This window comes from Equus przewalskii, chromosome 7 (assembly GCF_037783145.1).
Source record: "Equus przewalskii isolate Varuska chromosome 7, EquPr2, whole genome shotgun sequence".
NCBI lineage: Eukaryota > Metazoa > Chordata > Mammalia > Perissodactyla > Equidae > Equus > Equus przewalskii.
Genome location: NC_091837.1, coordinates 77,087,160 through 77,113,776, shown reverse-complemented (window position 1 = coordinate 77,113,776; position 26,617 = coordinate 77,087,160). Strand labels below are relative to the sequence as shown.

Genomic DNA, 26,617 nt, shown 5'->3' with positions numbered 1-26,617 from the left:
GGTGTCAGCTTAAACGTCACGTTTTCTGACAATGTCTTTCCAGGGCTCCCAGACTAGTTTAGTCCTCCTACAATAACCTCCCACGGTACCCTCTATTTCTCCTCTCAGCCTTTATTGTCATTGCTTTTTAAATTAGCCATGTAGGGCAGGGGCTAAACAGCAGATCACAGGGAGCAACAAGAAAAATGGGCCACGGGCAACTGCTCAAGGCCCAAGGGCCACAAAGCAATCTCCTAGCTTGCTTAGACTGTTTTCCTAGACTTTAGCAAAGAGCTGGGCACCCAAATGTTTCAGGGGCAGTGAATTACTGAGTGAATAAATGCCATCAATCCAAAGTTCTAGAGTAAATTGCTAAATATTTTACAAGCATTTAGAAAAGAAAAACAATCCATAGCTGAGGTTTGTTAAGAATAAGACATGCAAACTTACTTCCTTTTTTGATAAGGTTAATAATTCCAGGGCTATTCTGCTACATATGTAGTGGACACAGACTTTGGCTAGCCTTTGGCCAAACCACGCTGTGTTCTTCTAGACAAGATGATGACGTGAAGGCTCATTGATACTAAAGTTAGCAGTGACTTAGTTTTACCCAGTTGCCAACTCTTATCCAAAATATAATCATTAGAAACCTCCAGGGAGGCCTCAGGAGGTTATGTCATGGGGCTCTATTATTAGCTCCATCATGGCGAACACCGTAAGCCAGGAAATTTTGGATCAGGATATGGATGGCAGGCTAATCCAATTTGTAGCTGACATACACAACTGGATAAAATGTCAGATGACTGGATCAGAATCCAAAAAGATTTCATCAGAATGGGTGACGGGCCAAATCTCACAGGATGGAGTTTTATAGTGTTGTGTGTACTTAGCTGCCTGAGCCAACGCAGAAGGGGCAGGATGGAAGAAACAGCATGAAAGAGCACCAAAAGTAGGGGGGGATATCTTGGGAGTTGTATTTTATCTCAAGCTCAGGATGACTCAAGGCTATGACAGTGTAAACCACGTGCGTTATTCAAAGTCCAGAGCAGGGAATGTCATCATACTGTGCCCTGGGCCAGCATTATGTTCAAACCCAAACGGGATGACTTAGGAGGAGGGTGGTGGTTGTTTTGCTTTGTTTAAGTCAGTAAGAATCCATACAACACTAAGCAACCATGAGAAAGAATGAGGATGCTCTCTGTGTACAGGTTTGAAAATTCAATATGTACTGTCATAATGAAAAGGCTAGGTGGAGAACATTTTGTAGAGTACACTAACATTTACATAAAAAAAAGGAAGTGTGTGTGTATACACACACAAATATCTGTTTGCATGTACGTAAAGCAAACTCTATAAAGACACAAGAAACTGGCACAACTGGCTGGCTCTGAGGACAGGAACTAGTTGGCTAGAGACAGGTGTGCAAGAGAGACAGACACAGACTGAGAGCTCTCACTGCAGAGCCTTCTTTACACTTTTAGTTCAAAACTACTTAAATATAGTAACAACTCAAAAAAGTTGTTTTTAAGTAGCCAGGATAGCTAATAAACAAACAAATTTCACATGAAGACTTAGGAATGTTTAACCTGGTTTAAAAAAAACAACAGACGATTCTTTCTGCAGGAAGTGGGGTGGGGTGGCAGAAGCCAAGTCATTTTATGTTATGAGGCTGCAGAGGGCAAACCCCAAGCCAGGGAGTAAAGAGCTGTAGGAAGGCAAATGCGTCTTACTGATGGGAAGGAACTTCCGGTTATTCTCAAACAAGGTTCTGGTCAAACACGGAGCAGGTGGCCTCCATGGGTGGACAGGTGGCCTCCTGAGGTGGACAGCTGGCCGGCTGGCACCGGAGGGAGAGGAAAGGCCTATCACCTACAGAACTATCACCAGGGGGAGGAAAACGAGCCAGATGGTCCTCGATGTCCCTTCCCAGCTCTGAGATGTGATTTTAGAAGACCCACACATGAGGAGCCAACAGCTCAGTCTAAGGAGATTTCTCCAAGAGCACACAACATTTTCAATATGTACATATGTAACTTCTCTAAGACAACACGGGAACAATAATGACAATCCCCATCCACCTCAAACACAAAAGATTATTCACAAATCAGAATGCTTCCTTACTCGTAAGCCAGTTTCAAAATATCATGAATGAAATAACCAATAGAAATGAAATAAGAGCATCTGTAAACAGTACTTTCTTTTGGTCTGTTTGTTAATCTTCTTCCACATCTCATTCCAGAAAGGATTTATGGTGGCTAGCTGGCTCTAGACAGGATGTTTAAAATTCCTGTTATAAAGAACAGCAAAATTTCTTCCACAACGGGCTGGTCATCAGAATCCTTCTAGAGATGACTTTAAGAGAAGGACTCTGTAAGAAAGTGCAAGAGGTCGCTAGCCCAAGGGGTGGCTGAAGTCAGCTTGAAGGCTGCACAAAAGCTAAACTGAAACAACACAGAAAAGCAAAATCACCAGCTGGGATGAGAGTGAAGACAAACTTTGCCAAGGGAAAAGCAGCAAACAGAATTGAGCTGTCCCATGAGAAAATTCAAGAAGCCATGCCTCCCAGTGCCACAAACCTAAGAGAGCTGCAGATGTCAACCACAGGACAGCAGATCCTGGGGGTGACAAGAATAACAGGACTTGTCATGGCCTGAGACCCACAAAGCAACCCCTTATTTTGAACCACTCCCTAATTCCTCGCTCACATTCTAGCATTTCTATGGCTGAATACCAGCAGCACACAGTGAGTGATGCTCATCTCTAAAAATCTACCAGGTATCAGTGCACCTGAGACCACACCTTCATGGACACTGGCTTCACATTTAAAAGGAGACAAGTAAGCTAGATGTATTGATCTCACGTTGGGCAGAAACACTGCTTCCGTAGCTCTGCTTCCTTAAAATGTGCAACCGTGTGTTATCGGATTTAACATTTCAGCTGAGCCTCATTATCCAGCAATTCCATTTTATTACAAAGACATAACTCATATGAACAACTCATTAACAAGATAGTGACTCGGAAAAATTCTATTTCCTAGCTTATGGGAATTTTGCCTTGTGTTTTGAATTATGACATTTTTAAAAAAGCAAAATAAAAATTTGTTGATTTTTTTTTTTTCAGTTTCCTCATAGAAATATATAAGACTAAAGGAGTTCATCTCAGTATTAACCTTTTTTGTTTTTCAACTTAAAACTCAAGTCAAGTTTTCCAGTTCTTCTTCACACTGCAGAATAATCTCAGTCACCAGCTGGGTGTGTACCGCTTCAAAGAGACGTATAACTAAGATAGACCAGAAATAAAATTACAAATGTTGTGTTACTTCCAACAGAACGCTTTCAGAGGACCAAAAAAACAAGGATGTCAAGGTATTCTTTTTTAAGGCACCTGCAGGATGCTAGATTGTCAGTGTGCTTGTTCTCTGAAACACCATCTGAAATACATTTTAAAATATTTATGCCTTTCACAGTAATATTTTATGAAGTTTGATTACTTTTGAATTGCCATAATATGGATTTCACATAATATAGGAAGGGAGAAATTCCAAAACAATGTACTCCCTTCATTGTTCTACCTACCTAGGCAGCCACACTTTTCCCATTTCAGCACACTGCCTGAAACCTAGGAGGCCCCCATAAATATCTGATGAATAACTGGATATTGTGAATAATATTTAGGCTTGCCCGATCCTGCCCTGGCACCAGCTTCGGAGCACTTGGGAAACTGCAGTTTCCTGGTTCCAGCTGCTGGTTGGGACTCCACAGGTGCTAAAAGGAGCTGTGACTAACACCTTATTCGGCCCCTTGCAAGTTCTCAGCCGCGGAGCAGCAGAAGGCTCCATACAGTCTAGCAAACATGCACGAGCTCAATCACCACAGAGTCGTGTAAATTGAGGACTGCCTGGGTCAAGTTTTCCTTTTAGAGAACTTTTCTTGGGTTCATGGCCTTTTCTAAGGCCCACATCACATGTCCATTTTTTACTTTATTTTTAAGGGTTTCCTATCAAATACGTTATTCATTTTTCTTTTATTAATCAACATCTATTCAATGCTATTTCTTTCTATAATTTGAAATTAATGTTTAATCTTAAGGCCAAGCGCTTTGTCCTTGGTTTTGACTGTCAATGTTTAACAAAGTTTACCGGCTTGCTGCTTTGAATCTTCCAACGCGCACCCTAGGAGACACAGATGTCAGCCTCTTCCCAACTACAGGCCCTGGGACACATTTTGCAGCATTTACAAAGCCCCTGCTATTCTTTAGGTCTGTCTATAAAGAGGCTGTTACATTTATGAAGGTGACTTTTTTTAAACATCAAATGAGAGGCTACGGAAAGTCAGGGACCAATGATTCATCCACAGGATGATGAAGCCAATGATACAACCATTCCACCAGCAAGTCTGCGTGATTCAGCTTGGGACCAATTCCCAAAGAGGCACTGGAACCAGACTCCTTCCATAACCTGGACCTGATCATTTTACCTCCCCTCCCCCCAAAACTCTGAGGTTACCGGAAGAGCGTCAGCCAACCTGCAAGTGGCTGTCCACAGTGGTTGAAGGTTGGTACCTGTCCTGCAATTCTGCATTGCCACACTGCACAGGTGCTGGTTCCCTGCAAGACTCTATGCAGGAAGATGTGCTAAGAAACCACAGGAGCAGCACGGAGCATCGTCTCGGAGCACCAGTTTTTCTGGACGTCTTCATGGGTAGAACAGTCATCCTCAAAGCATTAAATAGTCCCTCAACTAGCAGCACTAGCGTCACCTGGCAACTTAGTGGAAATGCAAATTCTCAGGCCCCACCCCAGAGTTCCAGAATCAGAATCTCCGGGGCTGGAGTCTGGCAATCTGTGTTCACAAGTCCCCCTCTTCCCAGGGAAAATCTGGATGGAAACATGCTAGAGAAGCCACCGAAATCTAAATGCAGGGCCCTCCCAGGTCTGCATCTCTACCCTGAACCCCTATCCTCCCGGCATCCCAGCCCGGAATCACTCTCTCTCCTTCTCTCCCCCCCAGCCCCCCTCCTGGGAAGACTACACCAAAAACTGAACAGCTCCTCAGTGTTCATCTCACTCCTTGGTTCCAAAGCTTGGGGCTTCCTAAGGACTCTTATCAAGAATTACCCTGTGGGGAAAAACATACCAAACATTAGTGAAGGCTCCTCTTGGGTGGCGGGAGGAGGGGATGTTTCCACTTTGAGAATAGTCTATCATTCTGAGTTGCTATTGTTCCATTTATCTTTTCTTATTTTTCCAAAGAGCATGTGTTATACTTTTCATAATAACAAATTAAATTGTTTTCATGGGGAGTAAGAACCACTTTATGCCACAACAGATTCTTTATGTCACCCAATATTTACTCAATCTCACTGATTCTTTCTATCCCATGGTATAGATTATTTGACACTCAATTTCATCAAGTATCTATGAGTATATTCGAATCATCACCCCTGCCTACCACAGTATTCTCATTCTCTTCCTGCACGAACTCACAAAGACTCAGGCAGTCCTGGTCACCACCAGACTATGGCTCTCCCTTGAGCACTGCTCCCCACTCCACTCTCTTACATAGCCCCCTCTTTGTTCTCTAATCCCAGATTATTTCAAAATCCAGTCAATTAAATGACTATTAACACTTGACCCTTCATGTCCAATACTCCTTAAGACACCAGTAAGCTTTGTTCAGGCTGCCCCTCCTACATACACACACACACACACACACTCCCACACACCAGTGACCAGTCTACAGCCTTATCTTCACAACCATCCTGTAAATTACCATGCTATGGGGATTTCTGTATTTTCACACTGGTTCTGGACCCTCATATTTAGCAACTATTCTTGAGCACCGACTACACACCAGAAATTTAAATTCTGAATAACTACAACTCATCCTTGACCTCCTGAAGCAAACAAACCATGAGGCAGGAAACATCAGTATAAATGGAGTGAGAGTCATGGAGCCTGGACAAACTGAGGAGAAAGAACAGGAAAAGGAAAGAAGGTGGACAAGGCAGATAGGAAACATGGAGAGCAGTCCTCCAACAGTTTCTCCAGGGAGAAGCAGCAGTGTCTTTCCCTCCACCCCCGCTGCAGCAGTCTGTCCCTACAGGCATGATTTTAGGAATCTTCTCAGGAGAGCAGGTAAGGAATGCACATTTGGCACCGGAATGACTCCAAAAACTCAAGGCTGTTAGTCACCAGAAAATGACACTCAGGGAACTTATGAAATACCCTGCAGGGGTTTTTAAAAAGTAGATTACATTCCATTCCCTCAGTCTGGCTGGGGGTGTGGCCTGAACTCCCCAACAAAGTTCAAAGTCCTTTTGTAGTTGCAGGAGTGAGGGAGTCACACTGTCTTCCCTGGGGCAAGGGAGGGGAGCGAGGCAAGATCAGAGTGACCACCACTCCCATGGAACCAAGGCCCCCCAGTATGGAAAACAGTGCCCTGGCCTTGGTGTCTGCCAGCCCGGCCACCATGCAGTGACGGCCAGCAGGTACAGGCAGCCAGCTCACAAAGGGGCCGGATACCTGAAGGAGCACCTCATACCCCTCTTTCTGCAAGAGGGGTCCCGGCCCTCCTCCTCTACTCCTAAGTAAATATTCAAAGCAATCTAGCTCGGATCTAAAATGCATTTTGTCAGCCCAAATAATTGAGGCTTTTAATTTTCTCCTTTTAAGCACCAGAAACAAAGGTTTCTAACCAGTAGTTAAAATTTATCAAAAACACAAAGGTCCCTGGCACTGGCCGGCAGGGTAAACAGCAGGTAAATGAATGCAGTGATTCCAGAACCAAAAGGCAGCACCCCTTCGCACAGAATGCTGTTATTCAGCTATTTACATTTAAATCTGTATCAAATTCTTTCAACAGGCAAACAATGAAACATAACAAAACCTAAAAGAAAATCCTCCTTACTTCCAAAAAATAACAATTCTACTCAATATCCAATACTAGAAAAGGCCTTACTCCGATAAACTGCACAGAAATAAATTACTATCCCCAGTAAAGCTTCATCTCTCACTGTACAATTTATAAACAAATATTCGCAGATGCCCATTTCTTTTCCCTTTAAGAAAAATTCACAACTTTCCTTACATTTTAAATCCATTCATTTCCTTAAATTTTTTTCCCCAAAGCAACATCTCCATTGAAGAAAACTAATCAGGCCCATTTAGACTCGTTCCTAGAGAAAAGTTCACAAGCCCAAGGTCTAAACAAAATCTTTCCAGAAAGAAGAAAACTAAGTCAACTATGTTAGAGATGAATTACTAGCTCAAGAATCTTGAGATAACATAAAAACTACTATGACTGTGGATGAATTAGCAGTTTTAAATGCCCCAGGAAGGTAAAACCTCCGCCCCCACCAAGAAAAGTCTTACCAGGCGGCATTAATTCCTTATACGCAGGCCGTCTCAGTTAGAAGACACCAAACATGAAGGGTGAGATAAAGCCGGAAAACTCAAGCGCATGAGCAGTTCTGAAGACGATGCGGAGGTCTTGGCTGCTGCCACGGGTAACTTTCCACTTTCAGGTGCCAAGGGGAGAGAGGACTAACTTTAACTGGACCCCCAGGAAAGTGCACCCCAGGTGTGCTCCTCTCTAGAAAAGCCATCTCACTTCACATCTTTGCTGCCTAAGGAACCTGCCACCTGGACACCACTCTTCAGCTTCTCAGAACCCTGCAGTTACCTCCGCAGTTAGACCCTACCTTATATGGGGCTCCGTATAAGGCAGCGCCACTTGTCAGCGTCCCTCCACCTTCAGTCAATGTTTGGAGGTACGCCCTGTCTTAACCCTTCAACAGTTCATCTTTTCCCTGTGCACACTGCTTCCTCTTCTGCTGCTTTGGGCTCATGCAAGATGCAGTTGGCTGTAAGTTTCTCAGAAGGAATCTGCAGTTTCACTCAAGACAAATACATTATTAGGCTCCTTGTACGTGGAGGCCCTTACTAGTGTATCATGTAGTCAAGGGACATCTCAATTCTTACCAACTTCTTAGACCAATCAAATAATAAAATCTTAAAATACCAAAAACATGGATTCATCTTTCTTCTAAGAAAGACCTAATAATCCACTACAGTTTGGTTTTTTCCACAAAAAGTGTAAAATAAAGTCAGTGTTATAGGCTGAATTGTGCATCCACTTTCAAATCCATATGTTGAAGGCCTTACTCCCTGCATCTCAAAATGTGACTGTATTTGGAGATAAGGCCTTTAAAGAGGTGGTTACATTTAAATGAGGCCAGCAGGGTGGTCTTAATCCAATCTGACTAGTATCCTTATAAGAGGAAATTTGGACACAGAGAGAGAGAGACCAGGACTGGTGTCCTTATAAGAGGAAATATGGACATAGACCGACACCACATGAGTAGACAAAGCGAGCAGACAGACATCAGCAAGCCAAGGAGAGAGGCCTCAAGAAACAACCCTGCTGGCAACTTCATCTTGAACTTCTAGCCTCCAGAACTGCGAGGAATAAATTTCTACTGTTTAAGCCAATCTATGGTATTTTGTTACGGCAGCCCGAGCAAACTAACAGAGCTGGAAAGAGAAAACAGGAGCTAAGTGACCAAGTAATTCAGCAAGACAACAGTATAAGACGCAACATCAGTCCAAACAGTCCTCAGGTGGGTGATTCCAGGGGAGAAAAAGGGTGACCCCCCTTGGGTCCCGTGTCCTTCCCCGGGGACACACAGCTTGACCGACAAACCACATTCTCAGCCTGGCTCCTTCTACAATGCAGGGCCCGAGGACAGCAGCCCCGCCCTGTGGACAGAGAGACCTGGCAGGTGAGGTGGGCCCAGCAGGATGGAGAAGATTTGCTGGCAGAGAAGATGAGGGGTAGCAAAGAGAGGCCATGTGCATTAAGAGGACATTCAAAAGCCCAAGTGAGAGAGAACGAATAAACAAACAGGACAAGGGGCATAAAGAACAACCCCACAATCTGTAATTAGCAAATACACATTTGAAATATTGGCCAATCTCCCCTTAAGTTAGGAAAAATAAAAAATTTTTAACACGATGCTGTTTACGCAAAAATAAGCACATTCAGAACACTGGTATTAATAGCCATCATAATTCACCGACAGGAGCACTGAAGTTTAGGGAGGGAGAGCCGTAACCCGCCCAAGATCGAGTGGCTGCCAGAGGCAGAAGCTAGACAGAAACTCAGGTTTTTCTAGTACAGGGCTTCTCAACTGGGGGGTGACTCCATCATAAAAGGGACATTTGGCAATGCGTAGTGACATCTTTAATTGTCACAACAGGAGGAGGTGCTAGTGATACCTACTGGACAGAGGCCAGGGATGCAGCAGACACAACGCACAAGTCGGCCTCCAGCAACAAGTTACCATCCAGCTCAACTGTCAACAGGGCCACCCTAGCGAACTTCTGCTCTAGCACCAAAACCACTGCAACCACATTTTCGCAACCTTTTTCTAAGTTTGAAATAATTTCCAAAAAAAGTTACCAAAACACACACAGGCACATAGTGACACACACACACACACAGCATGAAGGCCATCAATCACCCTGCTGAACACCCTATTTCTAACCAAGAGGAACCTCCAGTCCCGGGCCTCCAGCACCAGCCAAAGCTCACACCGGCACCCAACACCTCTGAGCGGGGCTCCACGTGGAGTCCTGAGACGGCTAATCCCTGCCTCCCCCAGGGGTCCTCCCGGGCCCCTGACTGCAAGCACTCCCACATTCGGTCAGTTCTCCCACCCACATCTGCTCTGCATGTCCTCTCAGGATGGCTACACAATTTGTGGGAGCCAGTGCAAAATGAAAATGTGGGCCTTTTGTTCAAAAATTAAGAATTTCAAGACAGCGAAATTTCGGTAACATTAAACCAAGCACAGGGCCGTCACTGCCTCAGAAGTCTGGGGCCGCGTGTGGCTGCAGCAACCTCGTGCCACTCCTCGCCTTTCCCCAGCCTCCGCACCAAGCCCATCAGGACCCTCTTCACATTCTTTTTCCAAAATGGTCTCCCTACTTCTTTGTCACACCTGAAGCTTGGCTCTGCACAGAGGACAGGCTGGGGCCGGCCAGGAGTTCTCCCACACTTCACAGCCCAGGGCCGACTCCTACACTGGAGCTTTCCACCACGGCCTCCAAACCCCTGCTCCTCTGCTTGTCATGAAGAGCCCTCCTTGCATTTCATCCACAGCCACCTTGTCAGTCATTCAACACCCCTGTACCCCATCCTCTCTTCAAAAGTGACATTGGAACCTGGGTCACCATCTTCCTCTATGGCCCCAATCCTGCATTATCCTAAATGACATCAGGGCCCATGCCTATGGGGCACCTTTGGTTCATAAACAGCCTCCTGAACCCAAGCATCTCCACCCAATTCTACCTCACCACCCACACTCATGCTGGACTTGACCATCACTAGGAGCTGCTCCATCTCTGAAAACCCCGACCTCAGTATGCCCTCCTCTACCCGCAGGTCTCTCCAGCTCACCTTTCTGAGATCAACAGACCAACCACCTAGTAAGAGCTGAGGTTAACTTAAAAGTTAACTCAGGGGCTGGCCTGGTGGTGTAGTGGTTAAGTTCAGCATGCTCTGCCTCAGCGGCTGGATTTTGTGGGTTCAGATCCCGGGTGTGGACCTACACCACTTGTCAGCCATGCTGTGGTGGCAACACACATATAAAATAGAGGAAGGTTGGAACAGATGTTAGCTCAGGGCAATCCTCCTCAAGCCAAAAAAAAGAGGAAGAATGGCAGCAGATGTTAGCTCAGGGCAAATCTTCCTCAGGAAACAAAAAAAAGTTAACTACCAAAAGTCTGGCACTGACTCAACCCTGCTTTCCATTATCTCTTGTCGTCCTTACAATAACCCCACAACATGGACACTACTCCTACTATCCCCATCTTCCAGGGAGAAAAATGATGCTGAGAGAGTTTGAGAAAAATTGATCTTGGCTAAATAAAACCAGTGAGTTGGTCAGGGCCCCAGGCACTTGGTCATAAAGTACTGTTTCCGTCCAAATCTATGAAAAACACTTTTAATCTCACCAGATAATCAAAGGAATGCAAATAAAAAACAAAAGCCTACTTTTTAAACTGAGGAGATGGACAAAGAACAAAAAAAACAATAACAATACCCAGACTGGTGAAAATGTGGGGGGATAGAGACTCTTTCAGAATGAAGAGCAAAAATGGATGCAATATTTCTAGAAGGCAATTTGGCAAAATATACAAACAGCCTTAAGTAGCAGAGAGTTTGATGTGAATAGTCCACTTCTGTGATGGAAAGACCCAGACAAGTGGGCAAAGATGCATTTACAAGAATACTCATGAAGGGGGAAAAAAACAAGCAATTCATTAGACATCTAATGGGACTGGTTAAATCAGTTAGACTAATAATGATCATCACTAGTATTATTACCAGGTACTGTCAGCCCGGGTAAAGTGCCAATACTTTGACATGATCTCACTTAATCCTCACAATTTGGTGGATTTTACAAATGAGGAAAATCTTGCATAAGTCACTAAACAAACAGGTCAGTCATGCACTTAATGAGCAGCTCGGCTGGAATCTGACTCCAGAATTTGTGCCGTAGAGAAAGATCGTGTAGAGCAGCATCTACTGATACAGGAAGATGCCCTTGATATGTTATTCACAGTAAAAATACGTTACATTAGAGATTCTGATTCCAGATTTAATTCTTTAAAATGGCATGCAACGCTGGTTATTTATTGTCTTCTCAACTCCAAATCCGCCCTTCCCTTCTCTGCCTGTGACATTTGGGTTAGGACTCTATAAACTACATTTCCCGACTCCCTTTCTAGCTGGCTTCTCGTTAGGGCCCAGAGGAGGCCCTGCTGGGAGACGCGGAGGAGAGGAAGAGCCGTCCCCGTCTTCCAGGCTCCTTCAGCATCGCCCTAGCATCAGCAGTTGACCCCTCCTCCTTCCAGCACCCATCCTTCAGCGTCGCCCCCACCTCAGAGGTTCCAGCACAGCTGGAGAACCGCCCCTTCTCAGGGCTCAGCACCATCCCCACTGGGCCTCCTCACAGCCCCTGGGTTCAGGTTACTCCAGCTATTCTCTAGGTTCCCCCAGTCCTGGGGGTGGGGCCTGTTCCTACAGCTGTTCCCTCTGCATTATCTCAGGGTTGCCCCTTTGTTCTTTCAGCCTCCACACCTGCATGAGCAGTTTCCAGGGTTGGGTCCCCTCCGTTGGACCCTGAGTGATACCACTGCACATACAATGATTCTACATGCAATTACCTGGCTCCTACCTTCGAGGTGCTGGGAACGAAGCACTGCAAAGACAGGCTCAGCTCTGCCCTCAGAGTACGCATCTCACAAGCAGGTCTGCCGATGCGCACAGAGTGGAGTCCAGATACACTAAAACAGTCATTGCTCTTAACCTCTGTCTAGTGAGATGGTGGGTAATTTTTTTTTACTGAGGTTATGATAGTTTGCAATGTTCTGAAATTTCAGTTGTACATTATTATTTGTCAGTCACCATATAGATGCACCCCCTTCACCCTTCGTGCCCACCTCCCACCTCCCTTCCCCCTGGTAACCACTAAACAGTTCTCTTTGTGCATGTGTTAGTTTATCTTCCACATATGAGTGAACTCATACAGTGTTTGTCTTTCTCTGGCTTATTTTGCTTAACATGATACCCTCAAGGTCCATCCATGTTGTTGCAAATGGGATGGTTTTGTCTTTTTTATGGCTGAGCAGTATTCCATTATGTGTATGTGTGTATACACACACATATATAGACAAACACAAACACACACACCCCACATCTTCTCTGTCCCGTCATTAGTCAATGGGCACTTCAATTGTTTCCATGTCTTGGCTGTTGTGAATAGTGCTACAATGAACATAGGGGTGCACAAGCCACTTTGAATTGTTGACTTCAAGTTCTTTAGATAAATACCCAGTAGTGGTATAGCTGGGTCATATGGTATTTCCATTTTCAGTTTTTGAGACATCTCCATACTGTATTCCATAGTGGCTGCATGAGATGGTGGGTAATTTCTATTTCTTCTTTATTTTTTTCTATGGATTCTGGGGTTTTTTCCAGGATTTTCTTTTATAATCAGAAAACTCAATAAATAATTCTAAAACAGACAAATTCCCCTCCTCTCTGAACTCCATAATGCTTCAAAGAGATCAGTAAGATGACCTTAAGACTAAACTGGAAAATAAAAAACATTCTGCTCTCAATATATAACCATAGTCAAGAAATGATATTTGGGGTGGAACGTTTTCTGTTCTGGCCAAAAAGAACAAAATAAAGAGATGTCAGATACCATTGCAACAACAATGAAAAAATACTACTGAAGCACCTGATATTTCTATCTAAGTAGGAAGCTATGACATAACAACACCTAAAGTACTATTTTAAATACCTACTATCAGACGACAGGGAAAAGGCCTACGCTATGTAATATTAACTAATCCTCCTCTTTCCTAGGTGTGAGACACCATCGAACCTCATGGTACTGATACCAAACCTCTTTCTTTTTTTGGTGAGGTGGATTGGCCCTGAGCTAACATCTGTTGCCAATCTTCCTCTTTTTTTTTTTCCTCCCCAAAGCCCCAGCACATAGCTGTATATCCTAGTTGTACATACTGAACCTCTTAATCTCAAATTCGTGTGCCCAATGCACAGTAAACCAATCACTGAGACATCAGTGCTTGGAGATGGAGAAAGGTTTATTCAAATTGGCCAAAATGAGAAGGTAGGAAGATAGGTTCTCTCAAATCCACCTTAACAAGAGAAGAAAGCAGGGGATTTCAAAGAGCTAAGGTGCTTGGCAGACAGGAGTTTTGGAGGGGAAATCGGGTTTCTTTCACTCCAGATAAGCCCTTGAGCAATCTGACTTCTGGGCTTGTCTGCGGAAGCTGGGGGCTAGTTAACTGGTGATCTTTGAAAGCATTCTTTTTCTTCTGTAAAAAAAAAAGCTCATAAATCTTTGTGACCTTTGAGCCACCCCTCAGGTTAAACAAGAAAACAGCAAATTGACAAAACTCACTTCTTTTCACAACAAGGTCAAAAGGTAATCTTACTGAATATTTACAGCAACCCTCAGGTAACTCGGCTTCAGTGTTAGGACCAATATCTGCCAAGTCCTAAAGCGGGGCTTTGGCCCGGCTCTCTCTTCTCCCTTCTTTGGACAGCTGTGGAAATCCTTTGGCTTGCCCATCACACAGCTGACCACTGTGACTTCTTGATAAGGACCATTAGCAGAAGGATTGATTCCACCTCCCGTTGCCTTTGTCCACCACACCACCCAGTCTCTCTGAGGACCTGAATGCTGAACACGAGCTGGGCACAGTTCATCGGAGTTCCTAGAACACAAACATCATTTGCTTCTTTCTCTTTCTGGTTAGCTTAGTTCATGATCTTCAAACAGCACTGCGTCATCACTGGCACCGGGTTTGTAATACACCACAACATGCAGATCTTTGAAGTTTTCCAGAGCCTGCTGTCATCATTGCAGATAAGGAGGAAACACACAAGTTAACTAACCTGCCCCTTTGTTCAAGAATATTTATGAGAATTTCAAGAAACACCACCGATGACGTATGCCAACCCTTCTGAGAGTTTAGGCAGCTGAGATCTATCTAATGAGGTTGAGTCTTAAATTGTGAGGTCAAGAGTGGGGGGACTTCTCAGTTCTGTAACTTGGGCACATTATTAACCCTCAGTTTCCCTATCAGTGAGCAAGGATATAATCCTTTATCTTGAAGGGTTGCCAGGAGGGTTGAGATGACACTTACCAAGTAGCTGGGACAGTACCTGGCACACAAGAGGATATAATACACATCATTTCCAAGTCAGAACTGGGAGCCAGGTCTCCTGACCTCTGAGCAGGTACTTGCCCACTTCACATGCTGCCTTTTCTCCTTCAGCAGAGGGGTTTCAGTTTTGATTCAGTCATGTCTGCTGATCTCCCCTCTCCCAACCTCCATTTCTAAAGACTCTGCCAGCATCCAAACAGTGTGGCTTGATAATCAATAAACACCTGAGAGAAAGAGTCTTCTTAAATAGAGTTGAGATGATTAGAAAAATAACGAAAGGTGAGGCTTTTAATTCTCAAGTTCCTTTGGTTGCTTCACAGGAGACATGAAACTAAATTCTCATTTTGAAGAGTCTTCATGACCCAGACTTCAGCATTCCTTAAATATCTGGCATTAAAAGGGTAAGTGGAAAGATCTTTTCCTGAACACACAGACTTATAAGCCAGTAATGAGAAATATATTAAATGCAGTTGTTTCTACAAAACATCATACAAGGTAAGATTCCCAAAACTCCTTTTATATAGCCTGAGTTTTATACTCTGTGACTCAGAAATCACATGAAGTTTACAACATGTTCAGGCCCATTGGCCAGGCTATAACATGTCAGAGGAATCCACCAGTTATCAGCTCCCTAAACAGCCCAATAGGAAGACGTAAGAAATTCCTTCTGAAAAGTGGACAAAAATCACAGACATTAAATTAGAATCAGAATTTAGAAGTGGGTGGTTCAAATTCAATTAGGAATTTTGTTGGAGTAGAGAAGACAGAAAAGGCCCCTGCTAGCATTACACTTACCTGAAATTTGCCACGACCATCACCTTAGACTTGCTTTCACAAAACAGGGCCGCACAGTTTTCACAGCCCCCATGAGTTTCATCAGACAGCAGCTTGGAATGCAAGAGCCAAGCCAGGTTCACTAACCACAGGCACGGCTTCTAAGCTTATTTCCCCTTTTTAATTGGAAATTTGGAAATTAGGGACAAGCGAGGGAAATTTTTCCAATATTCATATTAGCTACACTCAATCTAAATGATATATACAAACACACATACATACACAAACACACAGATATATTGATAAGACTAGTCACATGACACCTATATAGTCATAACACTAGTCTACAGGGAGAACCAGAACTTCTTCATATGAATTACAATTACCTGTACACACCATCAGGAAACCAGAATAAACCATCACCAAACGAAGTGACCTAGCACTTAAAAAGGTTAAAAACAGAAAAGCGCAATATTTTGCCTCATTTCCATCCCAATCCTAGAGCATTAGAGGAATTTTATTTTATTTTATTCTGTAACTCAAGATTACTTATTTCCTCCCGTCCCAACAAACCATACTTGCCTCTCTGTGGTAATACCATAGAAGAGTTCACATTTCTCTAATCTGCATAATTTATATTGTGTTCTTCAACAGCCTCATGGTTGAGAGACAATCAAAAGTGCTTTTTAAACACATTGCCACATCCCCTGTAAGGTAATGACCCTGATCACCAGCAGGAAGTAGAGGAACCCCTAATCTGCCAGGGCCCCTCATGCTGATGAACACTAACCAAGCATCACCGACCATCGAATGCCCCATGTGAACCCCCCAGCCAAGACCATCTTCCAGCCTATCAGGAACAAGTTACGGTCGTCCTCCTACACAGGAGGAAACTGAGGCCCAGAGGAGAGAAACAACAGGCCTAAGGACAGCTCATGATGGGGAGCTGGACCTCAACCCCAGGTATGTCTGTCCACAAAACCCACGCTCTTCCCCCATCATGCTCTCATCAGAATCATGGGTCGCCAACGTGATAGTCTGTCACATGACGAAATCCTGAACAGTTCCTCTAAGGCCTCCGATCATCTCAGAAAAGTAAGCGACAACTCAGAGCAAAGGCAATTCCACCTGTTTTACCTCCACTGGAGACGTGAGCGGCTGAGGGCCGCACAAAGGATTCATTCATCAGCAGAACTTTGCTGCAAAAAAGGAATGGATGGATTACACAACGGAGGCATTCCTCCTCTGAGAAAACACTTAAAATCCAGGACTAAAAATGGAAAGGAATCCTTTGCTCAGAAATGGACAAAAGAATCCATTGATTACTATACAAAGGAACCAATCTGATTGGAATTTTTACAGCACACAGCACCAATTCGCATTTTTGTAATATGACAAGGGAACATACTGTACATTTCCTCGTGCTGGTGGCCCTTTGTGGGGCAAACAGTGGGCTTTTATAAGGCTTGGGAATTATGATTTTAATCAAGTAAAAAGATTCACTGACTGACACTTGAGAGGTTCCCTGATCTTTGCAACTGGATCTCCCTGTCACACAGTCACCATTCATACTTCATATGCAAAGCTGCTCTAGGATGCATGCTCAGTGCTCAGTCCTTACCTAGAAGCCCTCTGAGACCAGGTGTAAATCCCTCATCACCCCATCCACCTTCTGGATACTCCAATCCTAGTCCAGGCCACCCACATCTCTCCCCTGGATGACTGGGACAGCTCCTAACTTGTGTCTCTGCCTCTGCTCTTGCCCTCTTCCAGTACAATGAAGACTGAACCAGGGCAATGGAACCAAAGTAGAAAGCTGACATCTACAGCCTGTGGAAAACTCCAGCTCCAGGGGCCCTAACAAGCTACAAAGCCCCAAGTTCGCCAACCTCAGCCTCTCCATTCCTTCCACCCCACACTCTGCGCTTCAGCAGCTCTCCTCTTGTAGGGGTGGCAGGGAGGGGGTTCTACAAGCGTTTCATAAGCTTCCCCTCTGTGGAAAGTTAGCCAGGAAGCAGATGTGTGGACACAGCTGTTCGGAAGCTGAGCTCCTCAGACACAGCTGTCTCATTGCAGCCAGATCTATGCAGCTCTACCAGAATGTAGAGTGACTTCACTTATTATCAAGTAATGTATTCAAAAGATATCCTTGATGCTTAATCTGTTCCTAACACACACCAAATTTAAGGGTTTTTCACTTTCTACTTTGTTTTTTTGTATTTACTGGTTTTTTTAAAAAACAAATATGCATTACTTAAAATATATTTTTCTGACTATAAAATTGATGGAATGGATTATCCTCAGTTTATCCGCCCCATTCTCTCCATGTCATCAAAACAAAGTGTCAGTTCATTAAGGATTGCGTCCTCCAAAATAAATAACCAAGGGTATTGACAAACATTAACTGAGGGTCTCCTGTTCATTCGGAGAAAAACACAAGAATCCAATTATCCTCTCCTCTCGGCTCACCCCTAGAAAATAGGGAGCAGCCATCTGAAGACCACAAAAACAATCTCTCGCCTTTAACACACAACAGTGCAAGCTGAATTTGCATTGTTAAAGGGCCAAATATATGAACTATAAGGTGGGAGGTGCGAGCATTCCAGCTTTAAGGGCTACATCAGCAGTCTGAAGGCAGAGCACCAAGGGCACAGAGGGTCGTCCAGACAAGGAGCAGACACTGGGCTTATGGGGATTCGAGCCAGCACAGACCCTCTTGGGACTTGGCGTTGCACTGTGTGTCAACCACATGGTGCTCAATCCTGTCCCTCAGCCAAAGAGGAAGTAAAGGTGCCTGTTTCCCACATTATTTAGTAATCTATCCAAAGAAGTAAAAGGGCTTGTTTCTCAGGCCAATAAGTACCAAAATATCAGATACGCTCCTATGCACATGCTGAGCCCTCTGCTCGGAGCCCCTTTTCCCCATGCCACCCAGCACACACCCTAGCACCCTGCACTGCCCTCAGAGCACCAATTCCCCGTCATCAACACAGTGATGGCAATGCTGGTGGTGATGACACCCATCGTTTATTTCCCCTGTGATTTCTCACTCTGCTGCTTGTTCTTTCTGAAGAGCTTCCTGCAGATATGAGAGAGAGTGAACGAGAACACAGCAGTCATTCAGCTCAGTGTTTTCCAAAATACAAATCACACAACCCATGGTTAGGAAATCAATTTAGTGGACCCTATTTATTTAATGAAATAAAATTAAAATAGATTAGAACAGAGTAGACTAGTACCATCAAAACGGAAAATATCAGAAACCAAGAAAGAGAAAAGAACCATCCAAGAAACACACCGAAACCAGAGCAAAATAGAAGGAATCTTCAGGGCCATGTCAGGAGAGCCCAGGATGGGTGCTGGCAGAGGGCATTGGTCCAGATTAGACCATGTCAGAGGGCGCTGAGAAAGACTTTTCAAGAATACAGACAGAAAGAACAACTAACGGGTCTGAGATCTACACAACTGGGGTAGAGTTGGGGATTATTTAAGCAAACTAAATACAAGACAGGGAAAAGCAAAGTTGTGCATGGACAGTAATCACAGCATACCACCTAGGTCACGGGTCAAGGGCATTTACAGTCATGACAAAGAAAAGTGACCTAACCAACATCATGATGGAATGGTATCAGATATCGAGGGACAGGGGTATGTGGGTGAAAGAGAACGAATCCTTAACTTCCAAAACGGGAATCCAGTTTGAAAATTCAAGTAGCAGCAACAAAATCATGTTTAAGAGATTTGCCAATAAAAGCTAAAAGCAGCAGTTCAAAGACATGCAAGTGGTCACCTCTGAGAAGCAAGAAATGGATACACCTTTTAGGGCTCAAACTCTTTTCCTCCACAGTGTCTGTCAAATGCAAACCTCTCCTCCTGGCTCTTAAGGTCTTTCCCAGATAACTAACCAAGTCCCCGCTGGTCCCCACCGCAACTTCCTGTTCTTGCAAGGGCTTCCCCAGGACCAGACCCTGCTTAATAACAAACAGAACTCATTTCTCTGGTATTGTAGATGGGTTGAACCACTAAGATACGGAGTTTGGTTATCTAACTTTCTATAATAATGAGTGAAGCCACATAAACAGCATGGCCCTTAAATCACACGGGATGCATTTCTATCAACAGGAGAACCCCAGAGGACAGCCTGCAACCTTGAGAGAACATCATACCGTCAAGGAGAACTTTCATGGGAGTCAAGGTGCTCTCTGCTTTTTCAAAGGCACTAAATACTACTCAATCACACTTAAAATAACTACGTTTTTGCCAGATTAGACATCGTGTTACCATTGAATTCAATGTATATATACAACAGTGAGTACCAAATGTTTAAGAAAAAGGGATACAGGATAAATTAAGGTATTTTTAAAATCTCACCCATTTCTTGATTTTATTTTTCTCTCTGTGAATTAAGAAAATCAGACTATGATTCCATTTTAGTGGCAAAACCTGTCAGCTAGTGCACACAGCACTGGCTAGGCTACTTGAGGGATAACATGTTTGGTTTGGGGTTGCATGTTTTGAGGAAGTCAATGAAACACAAAAATGTGCCCAAAGGAAAGTACTAGAATGGTGCTGGTCTGGAATAGCCTGTTCTCGCATGCCCAACATCTCATTGTCTGATTTCCTTGGCTTCTCTGGGTCCTTCTGGAACAGCCTGGATCCTTTGCTTTCCACATACCTTAAACCTGAGAAATTTCCTTAAAGCTCTCTTATTCCACAAACCTTTGCCTCACTACTTCAAACCACAGTAAAAGTCTCCCTGCTGTGAACACCCACTGTAACCAGTCAGGAGCTCCCAGATTCCCACCCATTCCTTCTCCTCCCGTTTCCTGTGTATCAAACAAAATATAAGTCACTTGAAGACAGAGAACATGGACCTCACTTCAACCTCTTTGGGTTCTCCTTGCCCCACCCAAAACCCAGCCTGAACTCTGTGGAGAGAGGGCACTTAGTAAATAAATAAGTGTTTGTGGCAGTCCCTGAGCACACAGATCATTTGTCATTACAACCACTTTTGGGGCTGGCCCCCAAGGCATAGTGGTTAAGTTCAGCCGATCCACCTCAATGCCCTGGGATCGCAGGTTCAGACCCCAGCTGTGGACCTACACCACTTGTCAGCCACGCTGTGGCAGTCACCCACATACAAAGTAGAGGAAGATAGGCACAGATGTTAGCTCAGGGCTAATCTTCCTCAGGGGGGAAAAAAAAACCAAAGACAACAACAACAACAGCTTATCAGTAGCTTGGTCAGGAAGAGATTATCTCAACTTGGGGCAGGACATGGAGTAAAGCTTTTACTTGAAACCCCACTTTCTCTGCTCACATAGAACCATCATCCCTGAAGCACTTTCTCTGCCAACTAATGAAATGTCGGAAACCGCTTCCCACAGAGAGTCAAAATTGCCATTAGCATCCACAATAAAAACACACGAAACACCCTCAGCATGTGAGCTGTTATCGTCATTATTTACTTGCTTTACCTCTAAGACACAGAAAGTTTCAAACTGAGCTTACGTTTCTAATCTCCCTTTGATTCCCTAGCAGACGCAGTAATTGACTCCTGGATTTGCCAAGCCAACTACCTGTATGTAGCCACGGGGAGGAGCAAGTGTTTAGCTTCCTGGCCAACCACTCTAGGGGTATTTACACCACTGAGCAAAATGAAAATACACCATCTTCTTCAGGAAACTCGGGCAACGACTGTCAGAACAAGCTGGGATCGCCCCATGTGAGACACGCTTCCGTTCTTCCCAGACTCAGTCTGGCTTCTCTCTCATTAAGTGTGACCTGAAGACAAAGAAAACAACCCCACAAATCAGGGGTAAAGCACTTTCAAGTCCACACACCAGGAATACCAATGAAGAAAACTTTGTAAATGTGTTAATTCCACAAGAAAAGCCAAGAACCAGTGGAGAATTTACTAGAAAGAGTCTGACTGCAGCCAAGTATGCCAAAGGTTAGTTTTTTTGCAGGATGCCTGACATCACAACTTGGAACTTCAGTCTGCACTAACACAGCTTCTGGAAAAAAAAAGTGATTTTTCTCTCTCAGTTCAAGGTCGGATGGCCTCCACCTCAACGTTAATTGACAATCAGATAGAAGGGCAAACCAAATAGAAGGCACCACAAACACGGCTCAGCCCTGCCTCTCTCAGAAGACGCACCAACATTCACGTTTACAATAAACTGCAGTTTAAAAGCACATTCCCTGAATAAGAGAAAATATTGAACCACAGCACAAAGCCAAGCTCACTACAGATGTCAAGATGCTGGGTGTACATGCCTGCCACATCATCATCCCCTTCCCTCCTTGTTCTGGAAGGCCCAAGACTCACTTTTCCCCTCATTCACTCACTCAACTCACTCCTTCATTCATTCCTCACATACTGTTTGAGGGCTCACCCTGAACAGGAACCACAGCTGGGGTTAGTAACAGACAATAAGAAGGCCCATCGTTGCCTTCAAGGAGACAGAAATACACAAGCAGGCAGTTCCAATAAAATGCGAGACCCTCGATTGGAAGGTACAATCCCATCACAGCAAGCTGAGTTCCAAAAGAAAAGAAACAATAATTCCGTAATTTCACTTAGGAAATGGAATTGCCTTGATTGATCTGGGTGACAAATGACAGCAAAATTAAGAATATGATGCTCATTTCTCTATACCTCACATCATCACCCCCAAAAAGGGGATAAAGTTAATACCTGTCTCCTAGACTTGTTATGACAACTAAATGAGCTCAAACTCTACCTGCAAAGCACTTAGAACATGGACTAGCATAGAGTGCACTCTTAATATGCTAGCGTTTTTTCCCCACAAAGTTTTTGTTTTTGTTTCTTTGGTGAGGAAGATTGACCCTGGGCAAATATCTGTTGCCAATCTTCCTCTTTTTGCTTGAGGAAGACTGCTGCTGAGCTAACATCTGTGCCAATCTTCCCCTATTTTGTATGTGGGATGCCAGCACAGCATGGCTTGATGAGTGGTGCGTAGGTCTGCACCCAGGATCCAAACTCGCAAGCTCTGGGCTGCCGAAGTGGAGCACGCACCGCCAGGCCAGCCCCAATGAGCTAGCTTTTTAATCATCATCACAAAGCACATGTAAGGCAGTCTAGTGTGCATGAAAGGGACATGCTGGGTTTGCTTCATTATGAGTATATTAAGAAAATATCAACTTGTTACTTAGGAGTTTAATTCCCTATTTAAATATATATACTTTTCCACATACATACACACACACACACACACACACACGCACTCATTAACACTAAGAGCATGTGACCTAAAGCATAAAGATTCCTCTGAGCTCCAACCTCATCTATAAAAGGGAAGTGACATCTACCTCCCAGGGTCAAGATCCACTGTCGGGCTAGAGAAAACCCTTTGCAAGCCCTGGAGCTGTGCAAAGAGGAGAAGTGGAAACAGTTGGCATAGAAACTTGAGGAGCTCCTTCTCCCAATTATCCCTTTGCTCAAAGCTTCAAAAGGTTAAATAAATAGTAACATGTAAGCATATAAAACCCTAAGAATTCCATTAGGGTTGAAACCACATCTTCCAAATAAATCAGAAAAGACATTCAACTCTCAGCTGTTACTCATGTTCCTTCCAGGCGTTCCTTTGACAAAGGTTTGCTGAGTACCACGTACCACGCGCACAAGAGGAAGCAGCCTCATGTCACCATGGATAACTGAAAGCTGCAGAGAAAAGCCTTCTCCCCATCTGGTCTCGGAACGCACACTTCAGCTTTTAAGGCCAGTATTAACCTCCTCGATGTGACCTAACTCACACTTGCTGGTTGAGTTTCACGATTTCGTAACTGATCTGTCTGATCTCGATACCTGAAGGCTCTCAAACCGCTACCAGACCTGTTAAAATCACTTTTCACAGACTGCCTTTTACCTTTGACATTTTTCACGCAAGTTTTTAGTTTTTATGAGTTCAAATCACAGATACTCTCGTCACCTTCAAGGAACAAATCAAATCATGACAAAACCAGAAAAAGAGAACAACACCGACTGCTCGAGTGAAAGTCTTCGACAGTGCCAAGGCCCTCTAAGCTCAGAGAGGCACGGGGATCAGCCGGAGCACCTGCCAGGTGCCAAGCACCCTGCACTTATTAACTCTTTCAATTTCACGACAACTCAGTCACCTTATTATGCCACCTTATGGATGAGGAAACTGGGGAGTATGATAGTTTAACTTGCTGAGACCATTCTGGAGCGAGGTAACTTTACCACTGCCCTACCTGACAGGAGAGAGTTGGAAAGACCCTAAATTATTAAAGTACCCTTTGTTAATGCTGCAACCCAACAGGAAAACATTCACTGGATCCTAGTACATATGTTACAGTAAATTCACATCTTCAAAAGAATCATTTAAACACAACCTCCCTTGGATCCATCCTATGTGGCCGCCCCACATTTACTTCATCCTAAAGAAATTCCATAGGTCTCCTCTCCTAACCCCCTTTCCAGTGGGTGGCAAAAAAAAAAAAAAAGAAAGAAGAAAAACAAAATCCTCTTAAGTGGTAAGATAATACCAGCCAGGATAAGGCTAAAAGGCTTTCCAGCGCCTGGCATGGGAGAACAGAACTTAGAGACCTGGTCAGTCAGCCAAGGCTCAGAGGTTCCCATCTCCTCAGGTTAACCTGGTGCTTTTAGAGCCATTTAGACTTAATTCTTCTGCTCCAGAAATGAGGAGAGGGAGCCAGAAAAAGACGCAGAGCCAACGCAGGCTCTGCTGGCAGAGAGAAGAACGGGCACCTGTCTTAGAAGAGAAAGTGGATGTTTTCTCCCACTTTTTCAGAATATATTTACACAAGCACCTGCCTCAAATGAGATAATCAAATTTGCTAGGAAACTCGTTAAAAATTCTAAACAGTTCTTCCCACAACTGTCCAAGTAGACACCGACCCGAGAGTCCAAGAAGCACCCCCACTTAAAGGAACATTAAACACAAGTTCAAAGAGCAGGGCTGGGTGAAAAGCACCAGGCCACGCGCTCTGCCACCAGCAGCTCTGCTGACACTCAGCCAAGCAAACCACAGTGAAGCCGCAGATGCAGAAAATGAGTCCCGGACCACTGGAGTTACAAGATCTGTGACAAATCTGTCAAGGGTTATATGAAGAACACAGAGATACAAAGTTTAATGAAACCATTTGTTGATCCCCTTTCCCACCAGCATCAAGAGTTTTAAAACTGTAACACTTAATTCCTCCAACTCAGATGGGCCAGAAAGAAAGCAGAAACAAAACTGGGTACTCTATTTTAATGGAGAAGCTTCCAGAATGGAGGGGCAGAAGATGACCAAGCAAACCAATGAGCAAGATGAACCACACGTTTCCATCTTTTTATCTGATCCCAGGACACGATGCACACGGCTATCGAATTTCAGGGCAGCATACAGACTAAAGCCAAATGTAAATGACTTTTGTTGCTCCTTCTGAATCAACTGTTGTGTTTTTCCTCTTACTGTTGCTTGATAACTAAGAACAGACAAGACCTAAGAAGACTGAGCAGCTGCAGCCAAGACTGGTCATGAACTCCCCGGTTAGACTTTCGTGTTATGAAGTGCAGAAAACTGGCCAGACAGCCAACTTTCTCAGGACATTCTCTATCAGCAAACTGGGCTGAACCAACAATCTGTATACACCTTCAATAAAACGATAAAGCACGAGGCTGTGTTTTTTTTTAAACCTCTCATGTGCGTAATCTGGATCTTTTTACTATTTTGAAAACAAATGCTAGAAAAATCTAACCCCCTGCCAAACTCCCTCTTTTAATAAGAGAAATCTTATGCATGACAGGCGCTTCATAGCTTGGAACTAACCGCACTGTATTGGATGTACACGGCAGAGCGGGTTACTGTAAGTAAGAAATCATTAACTGAATACAGTGAGACCGCCCTCAGTCATCCAAAGGCCAAACTCAGCCGGGAAAAACAAAAGCATCACTGCCCTCGCCATCCAAGAGAGACTGCATTTTACGCTCCAGGCATTTCAATGTGCTGCTCAGCCACAGTGCATTAAGTGGGGAAGGGTTTTAACTCGCCCAATCCCGACATTATACAATGGTAGCAGCAAGTACTATCTAGCCACATCTGCCTGCAAAACCTAGAAAGGCAAAGCCAAGCCAGGTCTCCTGCACCAGTCCTTGGTCAAGTGGTAACCTGGGAGAACAAAAATAACGCTACTCAGGGGAAGACAGAAACGGAACGTGGTTTAGGCTGCATTTTGTTGTTTATATCACAGAATCTATCATTTTTGGACTCAAAACTTCAAGTTGTCCAGATCCTTGCCAGTATTATTGACTCACAGTCAGCTGGACATATAAATTCCCATCCACCCACGTCAAAACCACTCCAGAGATAGGGTTCTTTCACCTGTTAAGTTCCCTGAGATAAGAATTTTATAACCAACCACACCCAGGGGTGTTGAAATGAATAAATGAATCATAATGGAAAAGGTATCCTATCTTGAACCTTCAGGCAGCCAAATAACTGCATTTAAAACTAAAACAGCACTGCCCAGTAGAACTTTCCATGGTGATGGCAATGTCCTACATCCGCAGGGCCCTATATGGGAGCTACTAGCCACACGTAGCTTCCGAGCATTTCAAATGCGGCAAGTGCAACGGAGCACCTGAACCTTAACTTTTATTTAATTAATCTCGACCAGCCTCGTGTGGCTAGTGTTTCCTGATTGGCAGGCACAGCTCTTGTCCCCAGGAAGCGGCAGAGGACGCCAGGACATCTGGTATTATCAGAGAAAAGCACAACAGCAGAGGAAAAGGTCACATGAGCAACAAAAAGTAGTCATCCAGGTCTCACCTACCCTGAAGGGAAGGGGACAGAAAGGCAGAGAGATGCTGACATCCTCTTGTCAGTCAACAAGAAGGTCTATCGGCCAGCCAGGCAGGCAGCATTCTAGGGGGCTGGGGTGGAGGTGAGCAAGGCTGCAGAGAAAGTGCCCTAGGCGGCTGACATTCCTTAGAGGGGCGACAGATACCCACAAGGAAATAAACTAATTTCAGGTTGGGAAGCCTAAAGAGAATGGAGTGACTGGGGAGAAAGCTGCAGTTTTCAGGGAAGGCCTCTCAACATCA

General features: G+C 44.2%; 1 protein-coding gene and 1 long non-coding RNA gene across 15 annotated transcripts in view; one reads left to right on the top strand and one right to left on the bottom strand.

The window, feature by feature from the left end:
* Positions 1 to 26,617, bottom strand: part of NEDD4L (NEDD4 like E3 ubiquitin protein ligase) — a 342,576-nt gene that overhangs the window by 242,913 nt on the left and 73,046 nt on the right. For 2 of the 14 annotated variants that reach the window (XM_070627752.1, XM_070627764.1), the window contains exon 1: positions 7,351 to 7,489. The exons of the other annotated variants lie outside the window; for them this stretch is intronic. The gene's annotated coding sequence lies outside the window, so the exon portion shown is untranslated. Of the gene's footprint in view, positions 1 to 7,350; positions 7,490 to 26,617 lie in introns of those variants that run through there. 14 annotated transcript variants of the gene reach the window in all.
* Positions 4,786 to 8,005, top strand: LOC139084577 (uncharacterized). The gene is made up of 3 exons (XR_011542069.1): positions 4,786 to 4,909; positions 5,880 to 6,114; positions 7,378 to 8,005. It is a non-coding gene; the product is annotated as an uncharacterized lncRNA (long non-coding RNA).